The following is a 10055-nucleotide window of genomic DNA, read 5'->3' on the forward strand; positions in this document are numbered from 1 at the left end:
GATTTGATGGTTGCCACAGAAGAATTGGTGAGAAATAATTCCCAATTAGGATACAAATTTCAGTGCAACTCACAAAAGTAGGATTTTCCCTTACTGTAGAAATTGTACCTTCACTTTCAGCCATTTGCTAAGGAAATAGCATAAAATGTTCTTAACAGGAACAAAAACAACAAGAAAGAGAAAATCTGATAGTATCTCTCCTCCAATCTAGACACATGTGGTGTGCCACATGTAAGTTCCAGGAGCTTTTAAAGATTTCCCAATGCAATTCAGTATACAAGATGATTTTTGGCAGCTTTTTTAATGCTACATAACAACTACTGAGAGGAAGAAATAAGCACATATTGCCAAACAGTTCAAATTGGGTTTCTATTCAAATTATATTTTCCTGAAAATAAACATTTGTAGTTCATGTGTGTAAAGTTCTATGCCAGAAGCTTCTACTAGAGTATTTTTTATTCTTTGTAAAATCTGGTAATGTCCCATCCCACAAAATAGTCTTTGAATTCTGTTGTACTGATGCTTATGGAATTTCAGTGCAAGGCCAGTGTAAGAACTGATTAAATGTTATGCCAAGAGAGGAGGTTAGAAGGTCTCTGTATCACAGCTGATTTTGGAAATAGAGTCTGTAATTATTTCCTTGGACGTTAGAAAATCAACGTCGGTTTTTGTAGAGCCATTTTTAAATATCTGAAACACTTGCTAAGCACTGTTGGCTTCGTACAGCTGCAGGCTCTGATCACAAGTCAATTTAATCAACATTAGCAGAGCAAGCAAAAAAAGAAAACATTCCCAGACCAAGATGTGAATTTAAAAAGAGTTACATCATTTTACTAAAACTGGTCTGTGGGGTTAAATGTGAAATTTGCATTTAGTGGGCCTTTAAAAAAATAGAATTTTGAACTCCAAATAGTTTCAGGTTACCCCCAACAGTCAAAAAATATTAACTGTTAACACCAGTGCATTTTTTGCTAATTTCCAAGGGAAAGGGTCAACTGTAACTATTGAACTTTTTATGTCACTCATACGTTCTTAAAATAAGAGTAACAGATTAAATGTCCTTCAAAACTGTTTTGTCTCCTTTTAAAATGTGTTACACTGTCATGTGTTATCGTCACAGTGAACTGCTGTCCTCAGGTCCAGCTAACAGCTCATGTTTTAACCACTTTCAGACCGGACCATTTTGCTGGTAAATGACCAGAGGTCTTTTTACACTTTGGCACTGCGCTGCTTTAACTGGTAATTGCGCGGTCATGCAATGTTGTACCCAAACAAAATTTGCGTCCTTTTCTTCCCACAAATAGAGCTTTCTTTTGATGGTATTTGATTGCCTCTGCGATTTTTATTTTTTGCGATATAAACGTAAAAAGACCGCAAATTTTGAAAAAAAATGATATTTTCTACTTTTTGTTATTAGAAAAATCCAATAAACTCAATTTTAGTCATACATTTAGGCCAAAATGTATTCAGCCACATGTCTTTGGTAAAAAAAAAGTCAATAATTGTATATTTATTGGTTTGCGCAAAAGTTGTCACATCTACAAACTAAGGTACGTTTTCTGGAATTTACGCAGCTTTTAGTTTCCGACTGCCTATCTCATTTCTTGAGGTGCTAAAATGGCAGGGCAGTACAAAACCCCCCCAAATGACCCCATTTTGGAAAGTAGACCCCCTAAGGAAATTGATAAGAGGCATGTTGAGCCCATTGAATATTTTATTTTTTTGCCTCAAGCGATTGAATAATGACAAAAAAAAAATTTTTTTTTTTTTTTTACACAAAGTTGTCACTAAATGATATATTGCTCACACATGCTATGGGCGTATGTGAAATGACACCCCAAAATAAATTCTGCTGCTTCTCCTGAGTACGGGGATACCACATATGTGGGACTTTTTGGGAGCCTAGCCGCGTACGGGGCCCCGAAAACCAAGCACCGCCTTCAGGCTTTCTAAGGGCGTAAATTTTTGAGTTCACTTCTCACTACCTATTACAGTTTTGAAGGCCATAAAATGCCAAGATGGCACAAAACCCCCACAAATGACCCCATTTTAGAAAGTAGACACCCCAAGCTATTTGCTGAGAGGCATGTTGAGTTCATGGAATATTTTATATTTTGCCACAAGTTGCGGGAAAATTACAAACTTTTTTTTTTTTTTTTTTTTTTTAACAAAGTTGTCACTAAATGATATATTGCTCATGCATGCCATGGGCATATGTGAAATGACACCCCAAAATAAATTCTGCTGCTTCTCCTGAGTACGGGGATACCACATATGTGGGACTTTTTGGGAGCCTAGCCGCGTACGGGGCCCCGAAAACCAAGCACCGCCTTCAGGCTTTCTAAGGGCGTAATTTTTTGATTTCACTCCTCACTACCTATTACAGTTTTGAAGGCCATAAAATGCCAAGATGGCACAAAACCCCCACAAATGACCCCATTTTAGAAAGTAGACACCCCAAGCTATTTGCTGAGAGGCATGTTGAGTCCATGGAATATTTTATATTTTGCCACAAGTTGCGGGAAAATTACAAACTTTTTTTTTGTTTTTGTTTTTTTCACAAAGTTGTCACTAAATGATATATTGCTCACGCATGCCATGGGCATATGTGAAATGACACCCCAAAATAAATTCTGCTGCTTCTCCTGAGTATGGGGATACCACATATGTGGGACTTTTTGGGAGCCTAGCCGCGTACGGGGCCCCGAAAACCAAGCACCGCCTTCAGGCTTTCTAAGGGCGTTACAGTTTTGAAGGCCATAAAATGCCAAGATGGCACAAACCCCCCCCAAATGACCCCATTTTGGAAAGTAGACACCCCTAAATTTAGGGGTACACTAGTGAGACTAGGTAATAAATGGCGGGTGCCCTGAAACTATAAAAAAATAACTAACCAACCAGCGTCACCTGTAACAGTTATATGGTGATCACTGGTGAAAGGGTTAACTAGGGGGCAATTAGGGGGCTTTATGCGGTAGTATATGGGGGTCCCTGGCGCTATAAAAAGCTGCAGCGAACCTAAATACCTACCTGCCTAACTAGCGTCACCTGTGACACTAATACAGCGATCAGAAAAACGATCGCTTATTAGGCTGGGTTCACACTGGAGCGATGCGGGAACGCCACGAATGCGCGGCGGGTTCCCGCATCGCATGCCTCCCGGCGGCAGTTCACACTGCCCTATGCGAACTGCTGGGAGTGTCAGTGAAATGTTACTGACACCCCCAGATCAGTTCGCATATCGCAGTGCGATCTGCAAACTCGGATCGCATGGTGTGAACACCCATGCGATCCGATTCTGCTGCGGGCCAAAAAAAGGGTCCCGTGCGAATTTGCGGCGGGTGCGGCGGGTGCGGCGAATGGCTGAACTCGAATCGCAGAGATCGGATGTGATTTGCACTGCAGTGCGGTGCGAATCACATCCGTTCTCATAAACCGCTGCAATGTGAACCCAGCCTTAGTGACACTGGCGACGGGGGGTGATCACGGGGTTAAACCTTTATTGGGGGGGTTAGGGGGGTACCTTAGAACTAAAGGGGGCTAACCCTAACTGCCCTAACAGTTATTAGTCACAAATGACACCCGCCGGGTGATCAGGGGGTTAAACCTTTATTAGGTAATAAATGGCGGGTGCCCTGAAACTATAAAAAAATAACTAACCAACCAGCGTCACCTGTAACAGTTATATGGTGATCACTGGTGAAAGGGTTAACTAGGGGGCAATCAGGGGGCTTTATGCGGTAGTATATGGGGGTCCCTGGCGCTATAAAAAGCTGTGGCGAACCTAAATACCTACCTGCCTAACTAGCGTCACCTGTGACACTAATACGGCGATCAGAAAAATGATCGCTTATTAGGCTGGGTTCACACTGGAGCGATGCGGAAACGCCGCGAATCCGCGGCGGGTTCCCGCATCGCATACCTCCCGGCGGCAGTTCACACTGCCCTATGCGAACTGCTGGGAGTGTCAGTGAAATGTTACTGACACCCCCAGATCAGTTCGCATATCGCAGTGCGATCTGCAAACTCGGATCGCATGGTGTGAACACCCATGCGATCCGATTCTGCTGCGGGCCAAAAAAAGGGTCCCGTGCGAATTTGCGGCGGGTGCGGCGGGTGCGGCGGGTGCGGCGAATGGCTGAACTCGAATCGCACAGAGATCGGATGTGATTTGCACTGCAGTGCGGTGCGAATCACATTCGTTCTCATAAACCGCTGCAATGTGAACCCAGCCTTAGTGACACTGGCGACGGGGGGTGATCACGGGGTTAAACCTTTATTGGGGGGGTTAGGGGGGTACATTAGAACTAAAGGGGGCTAACTCTAACTGCCCTAACAGTTATTACAGTCACAAATGACACCAATGCAAAAAAAAAAAAAAAAAAAAAAAAAAAAAAATCACATTGGTGTCACTGTGACTGGGGGGCAGGGGTAATTGGGGGGGTGATCGGGGGGTAAAGGGGGGGTGTGAGTGTGCCTGGCATGTTCTACTGTGTGTGTAGAGTGTTGGTGCAACTTACTGATCCGCTCTCCTCCGTGTCGGAACGAAAAATACCGACACGGAGGAGAGAATACATCACTTCCTCTCCTGTGTTTACATTACAGGAGAGGAAGTGATGTCACCGGGGATTTCTATTCGTCGGGAGCGATCGCGAGGGGGTGGCCATGAATGAATGGCCGTCCCCTCGTCCGGGATCGCTCCCGAACGAATACCGACCGCCGCAGGCACCGGGCGGGGGCCCGATCGGGCCCCCGACCCGCGGGAGGCAAGGGACGTACATGTATGTCCTTATGCCTGCCCGTGCCATTGTACCGACGTACATCGGCGTGCGGCGGTCGGCAACTGGTTAAAGTAGATGCACAGGTGAATTTAACAGTAGGCTATCCAAAACAAACATCACACAAATTATTACCTATGATACCCATGATTCTCTGAAGTGAATTGTTACATAAAAACACAGATAAATGATGGCAGAAAAAAGACCAAATGGTCCACCGAAAAAAGACCAATTTTATTTTGTTTTTAATTCATTTTTTAACTTTTTTTTCTGAGTATAGATCTACATTAGTCCAAAGCATGTTTGAATCCATTTACTGTTGACACATTTGCTACCTCTGCTGAATGTCTATTCCAAGCATTAGGTCCTAGTTCACACTGTAGCCTGCATGTGAATCACACAGGAACCACGCCTGTGCAATTCACTTTTGATTCAGTGTGATACCATTTGAGCCCATTAATTTTGAATGGGCTCAAATTGCACCCCATCACACCAAAGAAATGCAGCTTTTTGGAGCTGCATTGCAACCTAATTGCATGGTCGTTTTGTACCATGCAATCCTGTGCAGACAAACCACACTGTATTTGCAATGCATTTGGGGTGTCATTAATTTTGTATTGACACCACGGTGGATCACAAACAAAGTGTGATTGCAATGAGTGACCTACACTGCATATGCGCAAAACTAGGCTAACTGTTCTTTCAGTAAAATGATACTTTCTAGGATTCGTTTTAAACTTTTCTACTGCTAATTTAGGGTCAAGACACCATGATACTGATCTTAGCTTCATATTGACTGTCAACCATTTAATGCTAATGAAACCTAGGTAATGATAACACAGAGCCACAACTTCTCAATCTTTTGCCCAGACATTTTAAAGACGTCAAAAAATAATAGGGGATTTTTAAAGCGGAATTCCACTCAAAAGAGGAACTTCCATTCATTTGTGTCCTCTCGCTCACCGGTGCTACAATTGGCACCTTTTGGGGGGGAGGTATGCTTTTTCCCACTTCCAGGAGTTCGTGCCGCAGCCCATGATGTCACCGCGGGGGTCTCTCCTCCTCCCCCTGTCAATGGGCCAGTGGGAGAGAGGAGCTGGGCCTCGCGCATGCACAGTAGGGTTCCCAGCGTGAAGCCATAAGGCTACACTGCCGGGTTCCCTTAACCGCAATGATAGTGGCACCACTCGACAGCTGATGGAAACATCATCTGTGGTGCCGACATGGCTGAACTCCAAGACAGGTAAGTGTCCTATTATTAAAAGCCAGCAGCTGCAGTATGTTTAGCTACTGGCTTTTATTTATTTTTTGGGGGGTGGACCTCCGCTTTAAGAAAATCTTTACATACAGTTGGGGAAAAAAACAAGGAACACTGTGAATGAGTGAATTGAAGGACTCGTCTCTAGCCACGGCATCAATGATTAAGCACATGATACTGTATGAAACATGACATGCCTTGATTGTTGTTTTTCCTGTGGTGTGTCACTTGTATGGATTAATAAAGGACTCATATCCATCATCTTGGAGTGCAGCCGTTTCTTCCTATGTACAGTTGGGGGATACTGAGAACAACTCTGTACTTGGTCAGGAGTAATTGGTTTAACCACTTGCCGATCACCCGCCGCAGTTGTACTGTAACAAGGTGGCATGGCTGTGCGAAACGACATACTTGTACATCGTACTGTGCAATAACTGTCAGCAGCGTGCGCGTGCACTCATTGGCCACAGGGGGAGCCAATCAGCAGGTCCGACAGCCGTTCTGTCAGGCACGGACATTGTTATCTTGTGTTCCTGCTAATGAGGAATACGGATCACTGTGTCCATGCAGTGAGCCCAACCAACCCAATGTATGAAATAGGGATGAGCCGAACAACCCCCCGGTTCGGTTCGCACCAGAACCTGTGAACGGACCTAAACTTTGCGTGAACTTTAGAACCCTATTAAAGTTTATGGGACTCGAACGTTCAAAATCAAAAGTGCTCATTTAAAGGCTAATATGCAAGGTATTGTCCTAAAAAGTGTTTGGGGACCTGGGTCCAGCCCCAGAGGACATGTATCAATGCAAAAAATAACTTTTACAAATGGCAGTTTTTTCAGGAGCAGTGCTTTTAATAATGCTTAAAGTGAAACAATAAAAGTGTAATATTCCTTTAAATTTCATACCTAGAGGTGTGTATAGTATGCCTGTAAAGGGGCCCATGTTTCCCATGCTTAGAACTGTCCCTGCACAAAGTGTAATTTCTGCAGGAAAAAAGTACTCGTGGCTATAAGGAATTGTCGGCTCCCGTAATACAGAGAACAGCCATTGAAAGTCATTGATAAAAAAAACGTGTGGGGTTCCCCCAAATTCAATTACCAGGCCCTTCAGGTCTGCTATGGATATTAAGGGGAACTCCACGCCAAATGTAAAAAAAATGGCGTGGAGTTCCCCCCAAAAAGCCATACCAGACCCCTTATCTGAGCTCGCAACCTGGCAGGCTGCAGGAAAAGGGGAGGGACGAGAGAGCGCTCCCCTCCTGAACCGCACCAGGCCACATGCCCTCAACATTGGGAGGATGCTTTGGGGGTCTGTGACCCCTCAAATTACCATGTCCCCATGTTGATGGGGACAAGGGCCTCATCCCTACAACCCTGGTCGGTGGTTGTGGGGGTCTGCGGGCAGGGGGCTTATCAAAATCGGGAAGCCCCCTTTAGCAAGGGGACCCCACTATCCCCCCTGTTTGAAATGGTAAGGGGGTACAAAAGTTCCCCTACCATTTCACAAAGAAAGTGTAAAAAATTGTTAAAAAACACACAGACACTGTTGGGAAAAGGCCTTTATTAAAAATAAAAAAAAAAGATTCCAGCAGTGGTAATCCACTCTTGCTATCCAGCGATGGCTGATCTCTTCTCTGGGGTCCAGCGATGGGTGATCTCTCCCGATAGTCCAGCGCAGCGCATCCTGTCTCCACCGGAGACACTGTGGGAATCCCGGCAGCCTGACAGGTCTTAGCTGAGGACAATGGGGCCACCTGTCACCTGACCCCGCCCCCCTCTGACGCAAAGGGAAACCCAGGCTTCCCCAGTGATGTACGGGTGACCCCGCCCCCTCTGATGTAACACAGGTTTCCGTTACATCAGAGGGGGGCGGGGTCACACACACGTCACTGGGGAAGCCCGGGTTTCCCTTTGCGTCAGAGGGGGGCGGGGTCAGGTGACAGGTGGCCCCATTGTCCTCAGCTAAGACCTGTCAGGCTGCCAGGATTCCTGCAGTGTCTCCGGTGGAGACAGGATGTGCTGCGCTGGACTATCGGGAGAGATCACCCATCGCTCTGCCCCTGCAGAGCTGATGGCATATCTGCCCCAGTGTGCATCCTGTCCCCCTAGTACACCAGCGCAATCACGGCATGGCATCTTTTTGCCTGCGTACTTGCGTAGCCCCTTGAACACCTATGGAGCACCGCTGGTTGCGAGGACAAAGCACAGGAAGAGGCCATGGAGGAAGAAGAAGAGGAGGGGGTCGAGGAGAGAGGTGTGTCACAATCACCAGTAGTAGCATTTTGGAGGCGTGGTGGCGGAAGAACCTCCAACACTACTGCACCTTGTCCTGCATCCTTCCCAGCTGCCAGAAGAGTCACCCAATGCCTCGTGAAAGATAGGTAACATCCCTGTCCATGCCTGCTGGTCCATGAGTCAGCAGTAATATGCACCTTACCACTGACCGCCCTGTCCAGCGAGGCATGGACATTGCCTTCCACATGTCGGTAGAGAGCCAGAATCACCTTCCGTGAGAGAAAGTGGCGTTTGGGAACCTGCCACTGAGGAACCGCACATTGCACAAACTCACAGAAGGGGGCCAAGTCTACCAACTGAAAAGGCAGCAGTTGAAGTGCTAGCAATTTAGCCAAGCTAGCATTCAACCGCTGGGTGTGTGGATGACTGGGAGTGAACTTCTTTCAACGGTCCAGCAGCTGGGGCAGGGAAATCAGCCAGACTCAGCTCATCCCTACTGGACATACATTTTTTTGAGTACTGAGATCTGTCCCATCATTGCTGTATTATCATCACACCCAATTGTAATAAACTGAATAAGTGAGAGATTTGCACTTCAGTACTGGGCTACAATATCTGTATAAACATCACACACTGTGACACTATGTGAAAGTAATATTAATTCTATTTTATTTATTACAGGTTCTTATATAGGACCAACAGTTTACAAAGCACTATATATATATATATATATATATATATATATATATATATATATATATTTATATATATAGGTATATATTCTACATTAGTCCCTATCCTTACCCCCCCTGACGGTATTCCCGAGTCTGGCTCGGGGTGGAATTTTTATACCAAGAGCGGTAACCCCGAGCCAGACTCGGGACTGCATCGCTGGATCCAGGAGGAGGTTTACTTACCTTCTCCCTCGGATCCAGCGTAGTCTCCCCGCTGTACGAGCGAGCCGTGCCTCGCTCGTTCTATCACGGAGCCGATCTCCGTGCCCTGCGAGCGTTGCGACGCACGGGGACGGAGATCGGCGCCAAATTCAAAAAGTGAAACAGACAGTATACATACAGTATAATGTAATCTTACAGATTACATTGCTGTATGTAAATATTTCACATCCCCTTTGTCCCTAGTGGTCTGTCCAGTGCTCTGCATGCAGTTTTATATAATAAAAACTGTTCTTTATGCCTGGAAACTGGAGATTGTCTATAGCAACCAAACTGTAATTTTACATCAAAAATGGTTTTATACCAGCTAGAAAACAGCGATAATAAATTGTAATCACTCGCAGAATTGAGCGATAGTGATTTGTGGGGAGATCCGTCATCAAATACTGAAAAGTAATGACAGTGACAATTCTGCAACTGAGCAAATTTCAGTGTTTTTGATTTGATTACATTATTGAATAATTTTTATTATTGTTATATTATTATTTGGTACAATTATTTATAGTTATTTATTATATTATAATTTATGATTTCATTTTTCAAACTTTATCATACCAGGGATGTCTGCTAGACTCTGGTTTGGACAGATTTAAGAGAGTTATTCCTAAGAATTACAGAACTACAATATAAAACGCCAAATTTTCATGCAAAATAATGGTACCGCTTTAAGCATCTAAAATCCGAAATAATCATACCGCCAGGGAGGTTAAGGACCTTACAATCTAAGGTCCCTAACTGACATTCATACATACATATACCAGGGCTAATTTAAACAGGAGCCAATAATCTACCAGCATGTCTTGTGGGAGGAAACCGTAATACCCAGAGGAAA

This window comes from Lithobates pipiens, unplaced genomic scaffold (genome assembly GCF_037356315.1).
Source record: "Lithobates pipiens isolate NorthernLeopardFrog02 unplaced genomic scaffold, aLitPip1_a1.2 Scaffold_18, whole genome shotgun sequence".
Taxonomy (NCBI): domain Eukaryota; kingdom Metazoa; phylum Chordata; class Amphibia; order Anura; family Ranidae; genus Lithobates; species Lithobates pipiens.